General features: G+C 38.7%; 3 non-coding genes across 3 annotated transcripts; all 3 read left to right on the top strand.

The window, feature by feature from the left end:
* Nucleotides 1-10,962: 10,962 nt before the first annotated feature.
* On the top strand, nt 10,963-11,071 carry LOC141624931 (small nucleolar RNA R71). The gene has a single exon (XR_012534734.1). It is a non-coding gene; the product is annotated as a small nucleolar RNA R71 (small nucleolar RNA).
* Nucleotides 11,072-17,451: 6,380 nt separating this feature from the next.
* LOC141624802 (small nucleolar RNA R71) lies at nt 17,452-17,559 on the top strand. The gene has a single exon (XR_012534607.1). It is a non-coding gene; the product is annotated as a small nucleolar RNA R71 (small nucleolar RNA).
* A 6,358-nt stretch (nt 17,560-23,917) lies between these two features.
* On the top strand, nt 23,918-24,025 carry LOC141624839 (small nucleolar RNA R71). The gene has a single exon (XR_012534642.1). It is a non-coding gene; the product is annotated as a small nucleolar RNA R71 (small nucleolar RNA).
* Nucleotides 24,026-24,659: the final 634 nt, after the last annotated feature.

The raw sequence follows: 24,659 nt of genomic DNA, 5'->3' as shown, positions 1-24,659 counted from the left end.
AAGGTAAGAAATAGGATATCTTATCAATTGGCGCATGAGAGACTTCAAATAATACCACCGTACCACTCCACTCGTCAACAAGAGATGGAGCATCATGCTTAAGACCATGAAACAAATTGTTAGTGCATAACATATCATCATAAATGGTCTTAAATTGGTGACATGAAAAATCAAGGGGGCGAGTCTCTTTGAAAATGATTGGTTCTTCCCACTTATTCTTGATAGGCTCATCACGAAGTCCCGCATCAACCACAATTGGGTCGACTATATCCTCCGTGAAAGGAATTTCAAGTGTTTCCAAAGGTTCGGGTGTAACCTTATCCGTGTCATTAGAATCCGGCCCAACAATACCCATGTCATGGGTGTCATCTACTACAAGGTCAATGTCATTAACATGAGTCTCTAAATGGTCAATTGGAGTGATCTTAAGGGGAATTTCAAAAGAAACATTCGGACCATCATCATCGTCTTCCAATAAATCTAAGTTATTAGGGGCAAAAGACTCACATTGGGAAGGTGGAAGGGTAGTAGTTTCGTTACATCGCTCATTTTCTTCTCGCATTTCTGTGAGCATGTCTCCGAGCCTTTTTAAGGAACGGACTTTAGAAGATTTTTGCTCCCAATAAACTTGAGTAAGCATTGTGAACTCTTCTACGACACGCCTTAAATTTTCTTGGCGAGCTACTTCCCGACATTGTTCGGCCATGAACCTTAGGAATACCCAAAGCTCCTCCGCACTCTTGTAGTAAAGACTCTCCCAACTCATGTAAAGAGCCAAATCACGGGACTCGGAATTCATTCCTTCAAGTACAACCTGACCCAATTCATATTCATTGTAAATGAATCCAAGAGAAGCAATATGATTAACGTATTCGTCAAATTAGGACAAATAGTCATGGAAAGGTTGGTTTTGTTGTTGCAAGAAAGGAAATACACCCATTGCACGAATATGAGGATCCCCTTGAGATAGTTTTACCACCTGAAAAAGGCACTAAAACTACAAGAAAACCGTGAGAAAGATCCCAAGGAACAAGTGTTCCTCGAGACAAAATAAAATAAGATAAAATTCAACAACTAATTACCAAACAAAACCGTCTCCCCGGCAACGGCGCCAAAGTTTGATAGGCTTATCGCGTACCTATGCAAAGATAATATTTATACCCTAGGAAAACAAATGAATGTAGTACGTAGGGGTCGAACCACAGAGAGACCGGAGTTTATAATTTAGTTGTTATGGAGTGAATTTTACCTCGGTAGGTTTACGGTTGATTGATTGGTTTGGTTTGATGTGATGATAAAACAATAATAAAGAAAATGTCTAGGGAGGTCGGGTCACACACGCAAACTATCTAAATACTCATGTCAATTTAGGAAGTTGATTACTCGATAAATGTTTAGGCTTAAAGACACCCACCTCTCAATCTTAGCGTCAACCATAGACCGGGTCCTAGAGAAACTCTCGTTTATGACTAGGTCGTCCTACTACACATGCTTAGTCTAATCCGATTCCGTGCCTCTCGACTTATAGAACGAATTAACAAACTTAATCAACGATTACGGCCAATAACCAAAGATTAAACGTTGTGGCGCAAACATGTGATAGAAACAATTTATCAATTTAACTTAGCCTCGTTTTAACATTTACAATTTACTTAGTCATGCATGGTTTCCCTTACTCCTTAGACAAAGGAAATTACTCTAACATGTTGGAGTTGTAAACTAAACTAATGTTAATTAGAATGATAGATAACATAGTGCAAATAAGAAATAGAATTACCTTGAAGTAGAAAATGGAAATGAAGAACAAATGCAAATGGAAATAACTTGAAAAGAAGCTTGAATATAACTTGAACTTGATAATAGAAATGTTGTAACAAACTAATATAAACTAAAACTAAACTAAACTAAACTAAACTACCTACTAATATTTAGGGAGAATTTAGGACGAAAAATATGTGTAAGAGTGTGTAAGAGGTGTCCCCAAGTCGTCCCTAGAGGCTTCTATTTATAGGAGATCATAAGGGAAACGAATGCATTTGACGGAGCATTGAACACACCCGTAGACTGTTCAACCCCGATCAGGGCTGCCAACCCCGATCGGGGTCGTGTGTTTCTTGCTTGTTTGTCTTAATTCTCCCCTTAATTGCAAATGGCATCCAATGTTTGTGCTTAATGATGCGATTAATCACCCGGTTAAGGCTTTCATTTGGCATCTTAAGAACTTTGGAATCCCATGCTTTACCCTTGACTTTTGACTTGTAATTTGGGCTTGACTTGGATATTTGATCACAATTGCATTTTGCTAATTAATCCAACAAATTCCCATGCTAAAACCCATGCAACTTGAAGTACAAAGTCCATTGTTTGCTCTCACGTAGCCATGCTTCTAGTATTTGCATAATTTGTAGTATCTTAGCTCATTTTCCTACAAAACACACTTGAACACACAATTGCACTAGAAACACAATATTAGCTTAAAAACACTTTGATAAGTGCTAAATGATATGTAAAATTAAACTAATATAAGGGGTTGAAATGTATAAAATATGCACTTATCAAACTCCCCCAAGCTAAGTCCTTGCTTGTCCCCAAGCAAGAAACCATATCCCAACATTGCAAATCCCAAGTAGCTAACAAGCAATTGATTCAAATCCCGAAACAACATGGGCATAAGGATAAGCAAAATCATGGATGAGATTTATATGGCGGCGTAGCGTAGAAGACTTCAAATGAACTTTTCGGCCCTTGCATGATCTTTTGACTTTGGACTCTCACGGTACACACAAGCTCTTTTATATGTGAAAGGATATTTATATGAGTAGCACTCACCTATCCTCAACTCATGAGAATGTGCCCGCAATCTAATATGGTAGTCATTTCAAATCACAAGTCAAAAACAATCAAAATGCAAGCATATAAAAGAAGCCAATGGGTAGAAGAAGGCAATATATAATGGGTAAGAAAGGGGAACATATGAATTATGGTTTGTGGAGCTAAGTCAAGCTAGCAACAACCAAGTGAAAGGATGCTCAATCCCAAAACTAAACCCAATATTTCAATACAAATCATAAGACCATTCTCCAAAAGATGATAATAAGATATGAGAATTCTCTTAATTTCCACTTCTTCTTGTTTTTCAATTCAATTCATGCTTCTTTTTCTTCTTTTTCATTCATGCGATTTCTTTTCATTTTTCTTTCTTCATTTTTCTCTTTTTTTCTTTTTCACAACTCCCTTTTTTTCACTTCTTTTCTTTCATTAACCAATTCCGGAAACTAGCAAATCCAGCATAACCAAGCTCACAAAGACCAAAAATTAAGCAAATCCCAAATGAGCACCCTAACACCAAAGACATAGCTACTAGCTTAACAAGGTAGGAAATTATGATGTAGCTATATAAGATGTAAAACATTGTGTGAGAAGGGGCTAAAAATGGGCAACAAAGTCTATGTGAATGGCTTCAAATGCAAGCATAAAATGAAAGTAATGCTCATAAAGATGAAATAAAAACCATACTTGTGCATATTTGATGTAACACACACCATAAGGAGACCTACACTCACCTAAGAGAGACCGGATATGGATTCATCGGTCCAAAGAGGCTCTACCTTACCATTTTGTGGCTTGCCAAAAGTCAAGATCAAGCCTATTTGGTTCAAATTTCAACTTCCACCTACTATGTCAAGACATCCCCATGCATGCTATATCCCGTCAAAAGTAGCGAATCAAGAGCTATCAAGCCAAAAATAGGACAAATAAGAGGGCATAAGTAGGACAAGCAAAGAATTAGAAGCAAAAACAACACAATTTTTTCGAAAATTCTCAATAAATCTACACTAACTAAATGAAAACCAAAACAATTTTTCAATTTATTTGAAAGCAATAAAATAACTAGACACACTAAATCCCTCCCCCAAGCTAGAACATCACATTGTCCTCAATGTGAAAACGGGGTTAACCGCAAAAAACCACAAAGAAAGACAAGTAAAGCCAACAAGAAGAAATGGAAATGACACATGCGGAAAATAAAGAAAAATAAATGTATACTAATTTTTAGAAGCTTCCCCCAAGCTAGCTTGAGAAGGGGCTTCGGAACATAGGACTTTTGTTGCTTAAAAAGCTCGTCAAAGCCCTTAGAAGTTTATCATATACCTGCGCATGAGCAACATGGAAGCATATATATGCAATTGATAAGATATTAGCATGAATGATCAAAGGTAAGAAATAGGATATCTTATCAATTGGCGCATGAGAGACTTCAAATAATACCACCGTACCACTCCACTCGTCGGCAAGAGATGGAGCATCATGCTTAAGACCATGAAACAAATTGTTAGTGCATAACATATCATCATAAATGGTCTTAAATTGGTGACATGAAAAATCAAGGGGGCGAGTCTCTTTGAAAATGATTGGTTCTTCCCACTTATTCTTGATAGGCTCATCACGAAGTCCCGCATCAACCACAATTGGGTCGACTATATCCTCCGTGAAAGGAATTTCAAGTGTTTCCAAAGGTTCGGGTGTAACCTTATCCGTGTCATTAGAATCCGGCCCAACAATACCCATGTCATGGGTGTCATCTACTACAAGGTCAATGTCATTAACATGAGTCTCTAAATGGTCAATTGGAGTGATGTTAAGGGGAATTTCAAAAGAAACATCCGGACCATCATCATCGTCTTCCAATAAATCTAAGTTATTAGGGGCAAAAGACTCACATTGGGAAGGTGGAAGGGTAGAAGTTTCGATACATCGCTCATTTTCTTCTCACATTTCTGTGAGCATGTCTCCGAGCCTTTTTAAGGAACGGACTTTAGAAGCTTGTTGCTCCCAATAAACTTGAGTAAGCATTGTGAACTCTTTTACGACACGCCTTAAATTTTCTTGGCGAGCTACTTCCCGACATTGTTCGGCCATGAACCTTAGGAATACCCAAAACTCCTCCGCACTCTTGTAGTAAAGACTCTCCCAACTCATGTAAAGAGCCAAATCACGGGACTCGGAATTCATTCCTTTAAGTACAACCTGACCCAATTCATATTCATTGTAAATGAATCCAAGAGAAGCAATATGATTAATGAATTCGTCAAATTGGGACAAATAATCATGGAAAGGTTGGTTTTGTTGTTGCAAGAAAGGAAATACACCCATTGCACGAATATGAGAATCCCCTTGAGATAGTTTTACCACCTGAAAAAGGCACTAAAACTACAAGAAAACCATGAGAAAGATCCCAAGGAACAAGTGTTCCTCGAGACAAAATAAAATAAGATAAAATTCAACAACTAATTACCAAACAAAACCGTCTCCCCGGCAACGGCGCCAAAATTTGATAGGCTTATCGCGTACCTATGCGAAGATAAATTCCCTAAACAACAAGTTAATGTAGCAATAGGGGTCGAAAACAAGGAAACGGGAATTACTTCGTGAATTGGTATGGGTAGATTTTTATCAAGGTCGATTACGATTTGGTTTGGTTTGGTTTGGTTGTTTGATGATTAATAAGAATTATGATGTAAATTATATAATAAAAGGGAGTTTAAAGGGTTCGGGTCACGCATGCAAAGGTAAACATATAATCATGATAAACTTGGTACTAATAACATTGTCAATTGCTTAGGCTTAAAGATACCCATCTTACGATATTAGAATCAACCATAGACCGGGTCCTAGAGAAACTCTCGTCCATGACTAGGTCGTCCTACTATACATGCTTAGTCTAATTCAATTCCGTGTCTCTCGACTTATAGAACGAATAAACAAACTTAATCAAATGAATAGGGCCCTAAACAAAGATTAAACATTGTGGCACAAGCATGTGATAGAAGCAATATGAACAATATTATTATTAATCTATTTTGTCATGTTACATATTTGATTATTGCATGGCTCCCCTAACCCTTAGACTAAGGAAATTAGCTACTCATGTTAAGGTGTAAATTGCAAACTAAATAAAGAGAAATGACAAACATGGTTGAGTGATTTATATGAACTAAATGTTTTAACATATAAAAGAAATTAAACTAAAGTAATCTAAATGGAGTGCTTGATTATAAACTAAATAGAAACATAAACTATAAAATGAAATACCTTAAAGAAATGAACTTGTATGGAAGAACAAATAATAACCAAAATGCTTGAATAAGAAATGCTTGAACAATAACTTGAATACAAAGTGTTGAATGATTAAACTAAGGAAACCTTAACAACTTGTAAACTAAAATGAGTAAACTAATGAGAGAAATATGAAGCTTAATGCTATTGTAAAGTGGAAATGGGACGTAAAGATTGGATACTAAGACCTCGGAACACCTCTCCTATTTATAGGAGAGGAAGGAGAAACGTAAACATTTGAGATGCATGCGGCCCCGATCGGGGTCGTGTGTTTCCGGATGATTACTCTTAATTCCTCTCTTAATTGCTTGAGGAATCCTAAGTGGGTGATTAATGACCCTTAATGCACCCGGGTAAATGCTCCATCTAACATCTTTAGAGCTCCCAAAAGGCATCCTAAGCATGTTGGAATCTTATGCTTTCCACCTTGACTTGGACTTGAACATTTGGGCTTTGACTTTGTTTGTTGGCAACATTTGCATTACTCATACTAATCCATCAATTTCTTCATGCAAAACCCAATCCAATGCTCCATGCTTAGTCCAACACTTGGTCTTGATTAGCTTAATGAACTTAGTGTATAAAATGATAGGAAAAAGCCTCTAAATGCTTAGATTCCTACAAAAACATGTTAAGACAAGCAAATACACTAGAACAACAAATATTAGCTCATGACACTATGATAAGTGCTAAATACCAAATAAAATGGAGCTAATATAGGGGATGAAAGTATATAAAATATTCACTTATCAAACTCCCCCAAGCTAAACCCTTGCTTGTCCTCAAGCAAGAAACCAAATTCCATCAATTGCAATATCCAAACAAGCTAAGCATAATGATTTAAAAACCCGAAACAACATGGGCAAGGAATAAAGCAAAGCATGGTTGAGATTTACATGACGGCGTAGCATAGAAAACTTTGAATGAACCTTTGAGCTCTTGCATGATCTTTCGACTTATGGACTCTCACGGGGCACTCACACTCTTTTTTATGTGAAAGGACAATTTTTGTGAATAAGCACTTAACTATCCTCGACTTATAATAATGTGCCCGCAATCTAGTATGGTAATCAATCAAAACTAGTAAGCCAAAACAATCAAATGTAAGCATGATAAAGAAGCCAAATGAGTAGGAAGAAGGCAAATAAACATGGGTAAGAAGGGGGAACAAATGAATTATGGTAATGTGGAGCTAAGTCAAGCTAGCAACTACCAAATTGTAAAGGTGCTCAATCCCAATTCTAAACCAATTTTACAATTCAAATCATGAGAAAACTCCCCAAAATATATGAATAATGCATGAGAGCTTCCTACATCAACTTCTTCTTCTCTTTTTTTTTTTTCTTTCTTTTCAATGCATACTTCTTTTTTCATGCTTTTTCTCATTCATTCATTTTTTTCTATCTTCATTTTTTTCATTTTCTTTCATTTTCCAAATTTTCAATTTTTTTCTCATTTCTTTTTTCTCTTTTTTTTGTCTTTCTTGAGCATTAAGACCAAGCTCACACGATATTCAAACTTTGAAATAAATCCCAATTGAGCACCCAAACAAGACCAAAACAAGCTACTAGCTCAACAAGGTAGGCAAGTTATAATGTAGCTAGAAAAAATTTGTTTGTGAAGGGGTCAAGAAGGCAAATATATCATGTGAATGGCTCCAAAATGCTATAACAAATGAATGCATGCTTACCAAGAGATGACATGAGAACCATACTTGTGCGTTTTGATAAAACATACATCATAAGGAGACCTACACTCATCTAAGAGAGACCGGATATGGATGCATCGGTCAAAAGAGGCTCTACCTTACCATTTTTGTAGCTTGCCAATAGTCAAGATCAAGCCTATTCGGTTCATTCTTCATCTCCCACCTACTATGTCAAGACATCCCCATGTAGCTAATATCCCTCATTAAAGAATAAATCATTAGCAACAAGCTATTAATAGGATAAGTAAAGAGGAAAGTAGGTTACAAGCTAGCACAAAGCAAAAATTTCTCTCAAAATTTTTCAAAATTTCTACACTACATGCAAACTATGCTATATGCAAATGCAATATCTTCCCCCAAGCTAAACATCACATTGTCCTCAATGTGCCAACTATCCAAATCACCCAATCAAACCATAAAAATGGCTCAAAGCACAAAACAAGAAGGACTAGAGGTTATGTTTAATGGGATGCAAGATCTAAACTAATATGCAAAGCAATGAAAAACATACTCGACTAGCTAATCTCCCCCAAGCTAGCATGAATTCGGGGGATGGAGAATGCTTCTTTGTGATTAAAGTGAAAAATAGCGAAGAAAAATGGTAGAGAAAGAGAATGGAGGTACCATCGGGTTTCTATAAGAATGATAAAAACGATTCACTCTTTACCCGCATAAGGAAGAAAGGCCAAAATTTCACAGAACCACGACCCCGATCGGGGCCACCCAACCCCGATCGGGGTTGACCTCCTCTTCGAGTTTTGCTTTTTTTCCGCATTGATTTAATTCCCTTCTTGTTTCTTGAAAACCACGTCCCCGAACGGGGTTATTGCATGGGGTTGCGTGTCAAGTGCACTCCAATTTCTCCTTTCTTCATTTTTACCTAGGAATCACAAATGAAATATCGTTAAGTCGAGTATTTTTATTACTAATCTACGAAAAACAATAAATTGCAGAAAAATAAATAAAAGCAATAAAAAGCTTGGGTTGCCTCCCAAGAAGCGCTGGTTTAACGTCCCGCACGACGTAAGAAGCTATTCGATTCAAGTTTTGTTCTTGAGCTTGCCACCAACCAAGCTCCATTTCATAGCTATCTTTGCATTCCGCAACCATTTGAAATTCTTCAAATAAAATTTCCCTTTCTTCCTTTTTCCACTTTTAGCAATAGCGTCCTTAGCATCATCACCTACAAGGCAAAAAACACCCACGTCGTCCTCCAACGGATTCATTAGTGAGGATCCAAGCGTAGTAGAGGCATAAGAAGAGTCCACAGTGCTAAATAAATAACAAGTCTCTTGTAATATTGGGCTTCTAATGGTATTGTTTTTGCTAAAGGAAACCAGGTCATCACCCACTTCCAATGTCAACCTCCCATTTTTCACATCAATTAGCGCACCCGCGGTGCGTAAAAATGGCCTACCCAATATAATTGGGGTTTGTGAGTCCTCGGCCATATCGAGTATGAGGAAGTCAACGGGTATAAAAAACTTGCCAACTTTGACGGGTACGTCTTCTAAGACACCTAAAGGTCGCTTTAAAGAACGGTCCGCCATTTGCAATGTTGTACTTGTGCATTTTAAAGCACCCATGTTAAGTTTTTCACAAAGGGAATAGGGCATGACACTTACACTAGCACCTAGGTCGCAAAGGGCCTTATCAATGGTATATGTGCCTATAGTGCAAGGAATAGAATAGCTACCGGGGTCCTTAAGTTTCGGGGGAGACTTGTTTTGTAAGAGTGCACTACACTCTCCGATGAAAGCAATGGTCTCAACCTCATTGAAGGATCGCTTCTTTGAGAGAATTTCCTTCATAAACTTTGCGAAGGAGGGGACTTGGGTAAGCAATTCTAAAAATGGGACGGTGACTTGTAAATTTTTACAAACTTCCAAAAATTTAGCAAACTTACCTTCCTCCTTGTGCTTTGCTAGACGATGAGGAAATGGTATTTGAACAACTTCTTTGGGAGAAGCATCCTCCACATCTTTCACTATCTCTTTCTCATTCTCCTTAGGAGAATCCACTTCCTTTGAAACGGCATCACTCTCCTTAGCATTAGGAGAGATTTCTTCAACAACCACCTCATCACTTTCATTTGGCATAGGAGACCCAACATCTTTGGCATCAAGCTTGCTCCTCCTCTTTAGCATCAACAATCGATGAGGAAATGGCACACGATCTTTAACAACAGGCTCTTCACTAGCCTTCTTTTTGTCATTTCCCCCAAGCTTAGCCTTTTTGACAACCACCTCATCATCCAAAGTCATGGATGGCCCATCATAGCTTGAACCACTTCTCAAGGAAATAGAATTAGCAGTTTCATGTGGTTGCTCACCTTGGGGAGGTAGTTGACCATTCTTCCTTTGAGAGCTAGAAGCGGCTAGTTGAGCCACTTGTTGTTCCAATATCTTGACCGCGGCGCTATGAGCTTGATCATTATTTTGAATTTGAGCCAACAATTCCCTTTGCATTTGGATTATCACGCCCTCGAGCTTACCAACTCCTTGATTGTTTTGTTGGGCATTTTGTGGTGGATTTTGTTGGTAATTGTTTTGTGGGGCCTTTGTTGATTTTGATACCCCGGTGGAGGGATATATTTTTGTTGTTGAGGGACATAGGCATTTTGTTGTGGTGGGGGTTGAGGGTTAAGCACATTGTTGCTATTGTAAGACAAGTTCGGATGGAATTTTGAATTCGGGTTATATGTGTTGGAAAAGGTACCCGGTGGATATGAACTTTGTCTAAAAGCTTGAAAAGCATTTACCTCTTCAATGGGGGCTCGGCAATGTGCGACATAATGACCCGCACCTCCACAACCGTCACACACAACGATTTGGCTTGTTGAAGACACAACATTGAGTTGTTGAATGGAATCCTTAGCATCTCTTTCCGCCAATTGTTGTTGGAGCAAAGCAATTTGAGCTAGCAAAACGGAGTTGTTAGAGGATTCTTCTTTACCTTTGGATGGCACAACTCGGGAATTGACATATTGGGCATCATGAATCGCCATAGATTCGATTGTGGAATGAGCAAGATCGGTGTCAATTTGATCAAACCGCCCATTGTTGGCGGAATCAAGAATCCTTCGGGACTCGGCACAACATCCATTGTAGAATGTTATTGCAAGAAACCAATCATCTAGCCCATGATGTGGACATTGTCTTTGAAGCTCTTTGTACCTCTACTAAGCTTCATATAAGCTCTCAAGAGCTTGTTGACGGAATCCTGTGATTTGGCTCCTTTAAAGTTTGAGTTTTCTCCGGTGGAAAAAACTTTTGATAGAAGGCTAGAGCCAAAGTCTCCCAATTGGTGATTGCCAAGGCAGTGCGATCAAGGCTATTGATCCAAAGCTTAGCCTTGTCTTTCAAAGAGAAAGGGAAATGTATCTCCCTTATTTGGGCTTGAGTGACGCCCGTTTGACGGATCATGGAGCAATAGTCACAAAAATTTTGCACATGCAAATTGGGATCCTCCAAAGGACTTCCTCCAAATTGCTTCCTCTCCACAAGGCTAATGAGAGCCGGTTTGATCTCGAATTCCGGCGTGGTGATTTGAGTGGTTGTGATTCCGGCCGGAAACATGGCCACGGTGGGCTTTGAGTGATCGGAAAGCTTCACCATCTTTTTGGTAGTAGATGGTGGTGGTGGTGGTGGAGATGATGAACAAGAAACCTCCTCCTCTTCAAGAACCTCTAGATCGTCTAAGTAAGACTTTCTAGCACTTTCAACTTGTATGGGAGAAGTGGCTTCTTTCACTTCCTTCCAAAATCGTCGTCTTCTCCTAAAGGTTTTCTCGGGCTCGGAATCCGGTGAAAGCAATTTTCCACTACGAGAGGACCTGGGCATAAGACAACAATTTCTAGGAAAAGGATAAGTAACGGTCTTAAGGAACAAGTGTTCCCCAAGACAAAAAAAACAAGATAAAAATCGACAATTCAATAAGCAATAAAACCGTTTCCCCGGCAACGGCGCCAAAATTTGATAGGCTTATCGCGTACCTATGCAAAGATAAATTCCCTAAACAACAAGTTAATGTAGCAATAGGGGTCGAACACAAGGAAACGGGAATTACTTCGTGAATTGCTATGGGTAGATTTTTATCAAGGTCGATTACGATTTGGTTTGGTTTGGTTTGGTTGTTTGATGATTAATAAGAATTATGATGTAAATTATATAATAAAAGGGAGTCTAAGGGGTTCGGGTCACGCATGCAAAGGTAAACATATAATCATGATAAACTTGGTACTAATAACATTGTCAATTGCTTAGGCTTAAAGATACCCATCTTACGATATTAGCATCAACCATAGACCGGGTCCTAGAGAAACTCTCGTCCATGACTAGGTCGTCCTACTATACATGTTTAGTCTAATTCAATTCCGTGCCTCTCGACTTATAGAATGAATAAACAAACTTAATCAAATGAATAGGGCCCTAAACAAAGATTAAACATTGTGGCACAAGCATGTGATAGAAGCAATATGAACAATATTATTATTAATCTATTTTGTCATGTTACATATTTGATTATTGCATGGCTCCCCTAACCCTTAGACTAAGGAAATTAGCTACTCATGTTAAGGTGTAAATTGCAAACTAAATAAAGAGAAATGACAAACATGGTTGAGTGATTTATATGAACTAAATTTTTTAACATATAAAAGAAATTAAACTAAAGTAATCTAAATGGAGTGCTTGATTATAAACTAAATAGAAACATAAACTATAAAATGAAATACCTTAAAGAAATGAACTTGTATGGAAGAACAAATAATAACCAAAATGCTTGAATAAGAAATGCTTGAACAATAACTTGAATACAAAGTGTTGAATGATTAAATTAAGGAAAGCTTAACAACTTGTAAACTAAAATGAGTAAACTAATGAGAGAAATATGAAGCTTAATGCTATTGTAAAGTGGAAATGGGACGTAAAGATTGGATACTAAGACCTCGGAACACCTCTCCTATTTATAGGAGAGGAAGGAGAAACGTAAACATTTGAGATGCATGCGGCCCCGATCGGGGTTAGGTGGCCCCGATCGGGGTCGGGTGTTTCCGGATGATTACTCTTAATTCCTCTCTTAATTGCTTGAGGAATCCTAAGTGCGTGATTAATGACCCTTAATGCACCCGGGTAAATGCTCCATCTAACATCTTTAGAGCTCCCAAAAGGCATCCTAAGCATGTTGGAATCTTATGCTTTCCACCTTGACTTGGACTTGAACATTTGGGCTTTGACTTTGTTTGTTGGCAACATTTGCATTACTCATACTAATCCATCAATTTCTTCATGCAAAACCCAATCCAATGCTCCATGTTTAGTCCAACACTTGGTCTTGATTAGCTTAATGAACTTAGTGTATAAAATGATAGGAAAAAGCCTCTAAATGCTTAGATTCCTACAAAAACATGTTAAGACAAGCAAATACACTAGAACAACAAATATTAGCTCATGACACTATGATAAGTGCTAAATACCAAATAAAATGGAGCTAATATAGGGGATGAAAGTATATAAAATATTCACTTATCAAACTCCCCCAAGCTAAACCCTTGCTTGTCCTCAAGCAAGAAACCAAATTCCATCAATTGCAATATCCAAACAAGCTAAGCATAATGATTTAAAAACCCGAAACAACATGGGCAAGGAATAAAGCAAAGCATGGCTGAGATTTACATGACGGCGTAGCATAGAAAACTTTGAATGAACCTTTGAGCTCTTGCATGATCTTTCGACTTATGGACTCTCACGGGGCACTCACACTCTTTTTTATGTGAAAGGACAATTTTTGTGAATAATCACTTAACTATCCTCGACTTATAATAACGTGCCCGCAATCTAGTATGGTAATCAATCAAAACTAGTAAGCCAAAACAATCAAATGTAAGCATGATAAAGAAGCCAAATGAGTAGGAAGAAGGCAAATAAACATGGGTAAGAAGGGGGAACAAATGAATTATGGTAATGTGGAGCTAAGTCAAGCTAGCAACTACCAAATTGTAAAGGTGCTCAATCCCAATTCTAAACCAATTTTACAATTCAAATCATGAGAAAACTCCCCAAAATATATGAATAATGCATGAGAGCTTCCTACATCAACTTCTTCTTCTCTTTTTTTTTTTTCTTTCTTTTCAATGCATACTTCTTTTTTCATGCTTTTTCTCATTCATTCATTTTTTTCTATCTTCATTTTTTTCATTTTCTTTCATTTTCCAATTTTTCAATTTTTTTCTCATTTCTTTTTTCTCTTTTTTTTTTGTCTTTCTTGAGCATTAAGACCAAGCTCACATGATATTCAAACTTTGAAATAAATCCCAATTGAGCACCCAAACAAGACCAAAACAAGCTACTAGCTCAACAAGGTAGGCAAGTTATAATGTAGCTAGGAAAAATTTGTTTGTGAAGGGGTCAAGAAGGCAAATATATCATGTGAATGGCTCCAAAATGCTATAACAAATGAATGCATGCTTACCAAGAGAAGACATGAGAACCATACTTGTGCGTTTTGATAAAACATACATCATAAGGAGACCTACACCAATCTAAGAGAGACCGGATATGGATGCATCGGTCAAAAGAGGCTCTACCTTACCATTTTTGTAGCTTGCCAATAGTCAGATCAAGCCTATTCGGTTCATTCTTCATCTCCCACCTACTATGTCAAGACATCCCCATGTAGCTAATATCCCTCATTAAAGAATAAATCATTAGCAACAAGCTATTAATAGGATAAGTAAAGAGGAAAGTAGGTTACAAGCTAGCACAAAGCAAAAATTTCTCTCAAAAATTTTCAAAATTTCTACACTACATGCAAACTATGCTATATGCAAATGCAATATCTTCCCCCAAGCTAAACATCACATTGTCCTCAATGTGTCAACTATCCAAATCACCCAATCAAACTATAAAAATGGCTCAAAGCACAAAACAAGAAGGACTAGAGGTTATGTTTAATGGGATGCAAGATCTAAACTAATATGCAAAGCAATGAAAAACATACTCGACTAGCTAATCTCCCCCAAGCTAGCATGAATTCGGGGGATGGAGAATGCTTCTTTGTGATTAAAGTGAAAAATAGCGAAGAAAAATGGTAGAGAAAGAGATTGGAGGTACCATCGGGTTTCTATAAGAATGATAAAAACGATTCACTCTTTACCCGCATAAGGAAGAAAGGCCAAAATTTCACAGAACCACGACCCCGATCGGGGCCACCCAACCCCGATCGGGGTTGACCTCCTCTTCGAGTTTTGCTTTTTTTCCGCATTGATTTAATTCCCTTCTTGTTTCTTGAAAACCACGTCCCCGAACGGGGTTATTGCATGGGGTTGCGTGTCAAGTGCACTCCAATTTCTCCTTTCTTCATTTTTACCTAGGAATCACAAAAGAAATATCGTTAAGTCGAGTATTTTTATTACTAATCTACGAAAAACAATAAATTGCAGAAAAATAAATAAAAGCAATAAAAAGCTTGGGTTGCCTCCCAAGAAGCGCTGGTTTAACGTCCCGCATGACGTAAGAAGCTATTCGATTCAAGTTTTGTTCTTGAGCTTGCCACCAACCAAGCTCCATTTCATAGCTATCTTTGCATTCCGCAACCATTTAAAATTCTTCAAATAAAATTTCCCTTTCTTTCTTTTTCCACTTTTAGCAATAGCGTCCTTAGCATCATCACCTACAAGGTAAAAAACACCCACGTCGTCCTCCAACGGATTCATTAGTGAGGATCCAAGCATAGTAGAGGCATAAGAAGAGTCCACAGTGCTAAATAAATAACAAGTCTCTTGTAATATTGGGCTTCTAATGGTATTGTTTTTGCTAAAGGAAACCCGGTCATCACCCACTTCCAATGTCAACCTCCCATTTTTCACATCAATTAGCGCACCCGCGGTGCGTAAAAATGGCCTACCCAATATAATTGGGGTTTGTGAGTCCTCGGCCATATCGAGTATGAGGAAGTCAACGGGTATAAAAAACTTGCCAACTTTGACGGGTACGTCTTCTAAGACACCTAAAGGTCGCTTTAAAGAACGGTCCGCCATTTGCAATGTTGTACTTGTGCATTTTAAAGCACCCATGTTAAGTTTTTCACAAAGGGAATAGGGCATGACACTTACACTAGCACCTAGGTCGCAAAGGGCGTTATCAATGGTATATGTGCCTATAGTGCAAGGAATAGAATAGCTACCGGGGTCCTTAAGTTTCGGGGGAGACTTATTTTGTAAGAGTGCACTACACTCTCCGGTGAAAGCAATGGTCTCAACCTCATTGAAGGATCGCTTCTTTGAGAGAATTTCCTTCATAAACTTTGCGTAGGAGGGGACTTGGGTAAGCAATTCTAAAAATGGGACGGTGACTTGTAAATTTTTACAAACATCCAAAAATTTAGCAAACTTACCTTCCTCCTTGTGCTTTGCTAGACGATGAGGAAATGGTATTTGAACAACTTCTTTGGGAGAAGCATCCTCCACATCTTTCACTATCTCTTTCTCAATTTCCTTAGGAGCATCCACTTCCTTTGAAACAGCATCACTCTCCTTAGCATTAGGAGAGATTTCTTCAACAACCACCTCATCACTTTCATTTGGCATAGGAGACCCAATATCTTTGGCATCAAGCTTGCTCCTCCTCTTTAGCATCAACAATCGATGAGGAAATGGCACACGATCTTTAACAACAGGCTCTTCACTAGCCTTCTTTTTGTCATTTCCCCCAAGCTTAGCCTTTTTGACAACCACCTCATCATCCAAAGTCATGGATGACCCATCATAGCTTGAACCACTTCTCAAGGAAATAGAATTAGTAGTTTCATGTGGTTGCTCACCTTGGGGAGGTAGTTGACCATTCTTCCTTTGAGAGCTAGAAGCGGCTAGTTGAGCCACTTGTTGTTCCAATATCTTGACCGCGGCGCTATGAGCTTGATCATTCTTTTGAATTTGAGCCAACAATTCCCTTTGCATTTGGATTATCATGCCCTCGATCTTACCAACTCCTTGATTGTTTTGTTGGGCATTTTGTGGTGGATTTTGTTGGTAATTGTTTTGTGGGGGCCTTTGTTGATTTTGATACCCCGGTGGAGGGATATATTTTTGTTGTGGAGGGACATAGGCATTTTGTTGTGGTTGGGGTTGAGGGTTAAGCACATTGTTGCTATTGTAAGACAAGTTCGGATGGAATTTTGAATTCGGGTTATATGTGTTGGAAAAGGTACCCGGTGGATATGAACTTTGTCTAAAAGTTTGAAAAGCATTTACCTCTTCAATGGGGGCTCGGCAATGTGCGACATAATGACCCGCACCTCCACAACCGTCACACACAACGATTTGGCTTGTTGAAGACACAACATTGAGTTGTTGAATGGAATCCTTAGCATCTCTTTCCGCCAATTGTTGTTGGAGCAAAGCAATTTGAGCTAGCAAAACGGAGTTGTTAGAGGATTCTTCTTTACCTTTGGATGGCACAACTCGGGAATTGAAATATTGGGCATCATGAATCGCCATAGATTCGATCGTGGAATGAGCAAGATCGGTGTCAATTTGATCAAACCGCCCATTGTTGGCGGAATCAAGAATCCTTCGGGACTCGGCACAACATCCATTGTAGAATGTTATTGCAAGAAACCAATCATCTAGCCCATGATGTGGGCATTGTCTTTGAAGCTCTTTGTACCTCTACTAAGCTTCATATAAGCTCTCAAGAGCTTGTTGACGGAATCCTGTGATTTGGCTCCTTAAAGTTTGAGTTTTCTCCGGTGGAAAAAACTTTTGATAGAAGGCTAGAGCCAAAGTCTCCCAATTGGTGATTTCCAAGGCAGTGCGATCAAGGCTATTGATCTAAAGCTTAGCCTTGTCTTTCAAAGAGAAAGGGAAATGTATCTCCCTTATTTGGGCTTGAGTGACGCCCGTTTGACGGATCATGGAGCAATAGTCACAAAAATTTTGCACATGCAAATTGGGATCCTCCAAAGGACTTCCTCCAAATTGCTTCCTCTCCACAAGGCTAATGAGAGCCGGTTTGATCTCGAATTCCGGCGCGGTGATTTGAGTGGTTGTGATTCCGGCCGGAAACATGGCCACGGTGGGCTTTGAGTGATCGGAAAGCTTCACCATCTTTTTGGTAGTAGATGGTGGTGGTGGTGGAGATGATGAACAAGAAACCTCCTCCTCTTCAAGAACCTCTAGATCGTCTAAGTAAGACTTTCTAGCACTTTCAACTTGTATGGGAGAAGTGGCTTCTTTCAGTTCCTTCCAAAATCGTCATCTTCTCCTAAAGGTTTTCTCGGGCTCGGAATCCGGTGAAAGCAATTTTCCACTACGAGAGGACCTGGTCATAAGACAACAATTTCTAGGAAAAGGATAAGTAACGATCTCAAGGAACAAGTGTTCCCCAAGACAAAGAAAAACAAGATAAAAATCGACAATTCAATAAGCAATAAAACCGTTTCCCTGGCAACGGCGCCAAAATTTGATAGGCTTATCGCGTACCTATGCAAAGATAAATTCCCTAAACAACAAGTTAATGTAGCAATAGGGGTCGAACACAAGGAAACGGGAATTACTTCTTGAATTGCTATGGGTAGATTTTTATCAAGGTCGATTACGATTTGGTTTGGTTTGGTTTGGTTGTTTGATGATTAATAAGAATTATGATGTAAATTATATAATAAAAGGGAGTCTAAGGGGTTCGGGTCACGCATGCAAAGGTAAACATATAATCATGATAAACTTGGTACTAATAACATTGTCAATTGCTTAGGCTTAAAGATACCCATCTTACAATATTAGCATCAACCATAGACCGGGTCCTAGAGAAACTCTCGTCCATGACTAGGTCGTCCTACTATACATGCTTAGTCTAATTCAATTCCGTGCCTCTCGACTTATAGAACGAATAAACAAACTTAATCAAATGAATAGGGCCCTAAACAAAGATTAAACATTGTGGCACAAGCATGTGATAGAAGCAATATGAACAATATTATTATTAATCTATTTTGTCATGTTACATATTTGATTATTGCATGGCTCCCCTAACCCTTAGACTAAGGAAATTAGCTACTCATGTTAAGGTGTAAATTGCAAACTAAATAAAGAGAAATGACAAACATGGTTGAGTGATTTATATGAACTAAATTTTTTAACATATAAAAGAAATTAAACTAAAGTAATCTAAATGGAGTGCTTGATTATAAACTAAATAGAAACATAAACTATAAAATGAAATACCTTAAAGAAATGAACTTGTATGGAAGAACAAATAATAACCAAAATGCTTGAATAAGAAATGCTTGAACAATAACTTGAATACAAAGTGTTGAATGATTAAACTAAGGAAAGCTTAACAACTTGTAAACTAAAATGAGTAAACTAATGAGAGAAATATGAAGCTTAATGCTATTGTAAAGTGGAAATGGGACGTAAAGATTGGATACTAAGACCTCGGAACACCTCTCCTATTTATAGGAGAGGAAGGAGAAACATAAACATTTGAGATGCATAGGTGGCCCCGATCGGGGTCGGGTGTTTCCGGATGATTACTCTTAATTCCTCTCTTAATTGCTTGAGGAATCCTAAGTGCGTGATTAATGACCCTTAATGCACCCGGGTAAATGCTCCATCTAACATCTTTAGAGCTCCCAAAACGCATCCTAAGCATGTTGGAATCTTATGCTTTCCACCATGACTTGGACTTGAACATTTGGGCTTTGACTTTGTTTGTTGGCAACATTTGCATTACTCATACTAATCCATCAATTTCTTCATGCAAAACCCAATCCAATGCTCCATGCTTAGTCCAACACTTGGTCTTGATTAGCTTAATGAACTTAGTGTATAAAATGATAGGAAAAAGCCTCTAAATGCTTAGATTCCTACAAAAACATGTTAAGACAAGCAAATACACTAGAACAACAAATATTAGCTCATGACACTATGATAAGTGCTAAATACCAAATAAAATAGAGCTAATATAGGGGATGAAAGTATATAAAATATTCACTTATCAAACTCCCCCAAGCTAAACCCTTGCTTGTCCTCAAGCAAGAAACCAAATTCCATCAATTGCAATATCCAAACAAGCTAAGCATAATGATTTAAAAACCCGAAACAACATGGGCAAGGAATAAAGCAAAGCATGGTTGAGATTTACATGACGGCGTAGCATAGAAAACTTTGAATGAACCTTTGAGCTCTTGCATGATCTTTCGACTTATGGACTCTCACGGGGCACTCACACTCTTTTTTATGTGAAAGGACAATTTTTGTGAATAAACACTTAACTATCCTCGACTTATAATAATGTGCCCGCAATCTAGTATGGTAATCAATCAAAACTAGTAAGCCAAAACAATCAAATGTAAGCATGATAAAAAAGCCAAATGAGTAGGAAGAAGGCAAATAAACATGGGTAAGAAGGGGGAACAAATGAATTATGGTAATCTGGAGCTAAGTCAAGCTAGCAACTACCAAATTGTAAAGGTGCTCAATCCCAATTCTAAACCAATTTTACAATTCAAATCATGAGAAAACTCCCCAAAATATATGAATAATGCATGAGAGCTTCCTACATCAACTTCTTCTTCTCTTTTTTTTTTCTTTCTTTTCAATGCATACTTCTTTTTTCATGCTTTTTCTCATTCATTCATTTTTTTCTATCTTCATTTTTTTCATTTTCTTTCATTTTCCAATTTTTCAATTTTTTTCTCATTTCTTTTTTCTCTTTTTTTTGTCTTTCTTGATCATTATGACCAAGCTCACATGATATTCAAACTTTGAAATAAATCCCAATTGAGCACCCAAACAAGACCAAAACAAGCTACTAGCTCAACAAGGTAGGCAAGTTATAATGTAGCTAGGAAAAATTTGTTTGTGAAGGGGTCAAGAAGGCAAATATATCATGTGAATGGCTCCAAAATGCTATAACAAATGAATGCATGCTTACCAAGAGATGACATGAGAACCATACTTGTGCGTTTTGATAAAACATACATCATAAGGAGACCTACACTCATCTAAGAGAGACCGGATATGGATGCATCGGTCAAAAGAGGCTCTACCTTACCATTTTTGTAGCTTGCCAATAGTCAAGATCAAGCCTATTCGGTTCATTCTTCATCTCCCACCTACTATGTCAAGACATCCCCATGTAGCTAATATCCCTCATTAAAGAATAAATCATTAGCAACAAGCTATTAATAGGATAAGTAAAGAGGAAAGTAGGTTACAAGCTAGCACAAAGCAAAAATTTCTCTCAAAAATTTTCAAAATTTCTACACTACATGCAAACTATGCTATATGCAAATGCAATATCTTCCCCCAAGCTAAACATCACATTGTCCTCAATGTGCCAACTATCCAAATCACCCAATCAAACCATAAAAATGGCTCAAAGCACAAAACAAGAAGGACTAGAGGTTATGTTTAATGGGATGCAAGATCTAAACTAATATGCAAAGCAATGAAAAACATACTCGACTAGCTAATCTCCCCCAAGCTAGCATGAATTCGGGGGATGGAGAATGCTTCTTTGTGATTAAAGTGAAAAATAGCGAAGAAAAATGGTAGAGAAAGAGAATGGAGGTACCATCGGGTTTCTATAAGAATGATAAAAACGATTCACTCTTTACCCGCATAAGGAAGAAAGGCCAAAATTTCACAGAACCACGACCCCGATCGGGGCCACCCAACCCCGATCGGGGTTGACCTCCTCTTCGAGTTTTGCTTTTTTTTCCGCATTGATTTAATTCCCTTCTTGTTTCTTGAAAACCACGTCCCCGAACGGGGTTATTGCATGGGGTTGCGTGTCAAGTGCACTCCAATTTCTCCTTTCTTCATTTTTACCTAGGAATCACAAAAGAAATATCGTTAAGTCGAGTATTTTTATTACTAATCTACGAAAAACAATAAATTGCAGAAAAATAAATAAAAGCAATAAAAAGCTTGGGTTGCCTCCCAAGAAGCGCTGGTTTAACGTCCCGCACGACGTAAGAAGCTATTCGATTCAAGTTTTGTTCTTGAGCTTGCCACCAACCAAGCTCCATTTCATAGCTATCTTTGCATTCCGCAACCATTTGAAATTCTTCAAATAAAATTTCCCTTTCTTCCTTTTTCCACTTTTAGCAATAGCGTCCTTAGCATCATCACCTACAAGGCAATAAACACCCACGTCGTCCTCCAACGGATTCATTAGTGAGGATCCAAGCGTAGTAGAGGCATAAGAAGAGTCCACAGTGCTAAATAAATAACAAGTCTCTTGTAATATTGGGCTTCTAATGGTATTGTTTTTGCTAAAGGAAACCCGGTCATCACCCACTTCCAATGACAACCTCCCATTTTTCACATCAATTAGCGCATCCGCGGTGCGTAAAAATGGCCTACCCAATATAATTGGGGTTTGTGAGTCCTCGTCCATATCGAGTATGAGGAAGTCAACGGGTATAAAAAACTTGCCAACTTTGACGGGTACGTCTTCTAAGACACCTAAAGGTCGCTTTAAAGAACGGTCCGCCATTTGCAATGTTGTACTTGTGCATTTTAAAGCACCCATGTTAAGTTTTTCACAAAGGGAATAGGGCATGACACTTACACTAGCACCTAGGTCGTAAAGGGCCTTATCAATGGTATATGTGCCTATAGTGCAAGGAATAGAATAGCTACCGGGGTCCTTAAGTTTCGGGGGAGACTTGTTTTGTAAGAGTGCACTACACTCTTCGGTGAAAGCAATGGTCTCAACCTCATTGAAAGATCGCTTCTTTGAGAGAATTTCCTTCATAAACTTTGCGTAGGAGGGGACTTGGGTAAGCAATTCTAAAAATGGGACGGTGACTTGTAAATTTTTACAAACTTCCAAAAATTTAGCAAACTTACCTTCCTCCTTGTGCTTTGCTAGACGATGAGGAAATGGTATTTGAACAACTTCTTTGGGAGAAGCATCCTCCACATCTTTCACTATCTCTTTCTCATTCTCCTTAGGAGCATCCACTTCCTTTGAAACGACATCACTCTCCTTAGCATTAGGAGAGATTTCTTCAACAACCACCTCATCACTTTCATTTGGCATAGGAGACCCAACATCTTTGGCATCAAGCTTGCTCCTCCTCTTTAGCATCAACAATCGATGAGGAAATGGCACACGATCTTTAACAACAGGCTCTTCACTAGCCTTCTTTTTGTCATTTCCCCCAAGCTTAGCCTTTTTGACAACCACCTCATCATCCAAAGTCATGGATGGCCCATCATAGCTTGAACCACTTCTCAAGGAAATAGAATTAGCAGTTTCATGTGGTTGCTCACCTTGGGGAGGTAGTTGACCATTCTTCCTTTGAGAGCTAGAAGCGGCTAGTTGAGCCACTTGTTGTTCCAATATCTTGACCGCGGCGCTATGAGCTTGATCATTCTTTTGAATTTGAGCCAACAATTCCCTTTGCATTTGGATTATCATGCCCTCGAGCTTACCAACTCCTTGATTGTTTTGTTGGGCATTTTGTGGTGGATTTTGTTGGTAATTGTTTTGTGGGGGCCTTTGTTGATTTTGATACCCCGGTGGAGGGATATATTTTTGTTGTTGAGGGACATAGGCATTTTGTTGTGGTGGGGGTTGAGGGTTAAGCACATTGTTGCTATTGTAAGACAAGTTCGGATGGAATTTTGAATTCGGGTTATATGTGTTGGAAAAGGTACCCGGTGGATATGAACTTTGTCTAAAAGCTTGAAAAGCATTTACCTCTTCAATGGGGGCTCGGCAATGTGCGACATAATGACCCGCACCTCCACAACCGTCACACACAACGATTTGGCTTGTTGAAGACACAACATTGAGTTGTTGAATGGAATCCTTAGCATCTCTTTCCGCCAATTGTTGTTGGAGCAAAGCAATTTGAGCTAGCAAAACGGAGTTGTTAGAGGATTCTTCTTTACCTTTGGATGGCACAACTCGGGAATTGACATATTGGGCATCATGAATCGCCATAGATTCGATCGTGGAATGAGCAAGATCGGTGTCAATTTGATCAAACCGCCCATTGTTGGCGGAATCAAGAATCCTTCGGGACTCGGCACAACATCCATTGTAGAATGTTATTGCAAGAAACCAATCATCTAGCCCATGATGTGGGCATTGTCTTTGAAGCTCTTTGTACCTCTACTAAGCTTCATATAAGCTCTCAAGAGCTTGTTGACGGAATCCGGTGATTTGGCTCCTTAAAGTTTGAGTTTTCTCCGGTGGAAAAAACTTTCGATAGAAGGCTAGAGCCAAAGTCTCCCAATTGGTGATTGCCAAGGCAGTGCGATCAAGGCTATTGATCCAAAGCTTAGCCTTGTCTTTCAAAGAGAAAGGGAAATGTATCTCCCTTATTTGGGCTTGAGTGACGCCCGTTTGACGGATCATGGAGCAATAGTCACAAAAATTTTGCACATGCAAATTGAGATCCTCCAAAGGACTTCCTCCAAATTGCTTCCTCTCCACAAGGCTAATGAGAGCCGGTTTGATCTCGAATTCCGGCGCGGTGATTTGAGTGGTTGTGATTCCAGCCGGAAACATGGCCACGGTGGGCTTTGAGTGATCGGAAAGCTTCACCATCTTTTTGGTAGTAGATGGTGGTGGTGGTGGAGATGATGAACAAGAAACCTCCTCCTCTTCAAGAACCTCTAGATCGTCTAAGTAAGACTTTCTAGCACTTTCAACTTGTATGGGAGAAGTGGCTTCTTTCACTTCCTTCCAAAATCGTCATCTTCTCCTAAAGGTTTTCTCGGGCTCGGAATCCGGTGAAAGCAATTCTCCACTACGAGAGGACCTGGGCATAAGACAACAATTTCTAGGAAAAGGATAAGTAACGGTCTCAA

This window comes from Silene latifolia, chromosome X (assembly GCF_048544455.1).
Source record: "Silene latifolia isolate original U9 population chromosome X, ASM4854445v1, whole genome shotgun sequence".
In the NCBI taxonomy this organism is placed as follows: Eukaryota; Viridiplantae; Streptophyta; class Magnoliopsida; order Caryophyllales; family Caryophyllaceae; genus Silene; species Silene latifolia.
Note: the sequence above shows the minus strand (reverse complement) of the source record. Positions and strands in the feature narration are given on the sequence as shown.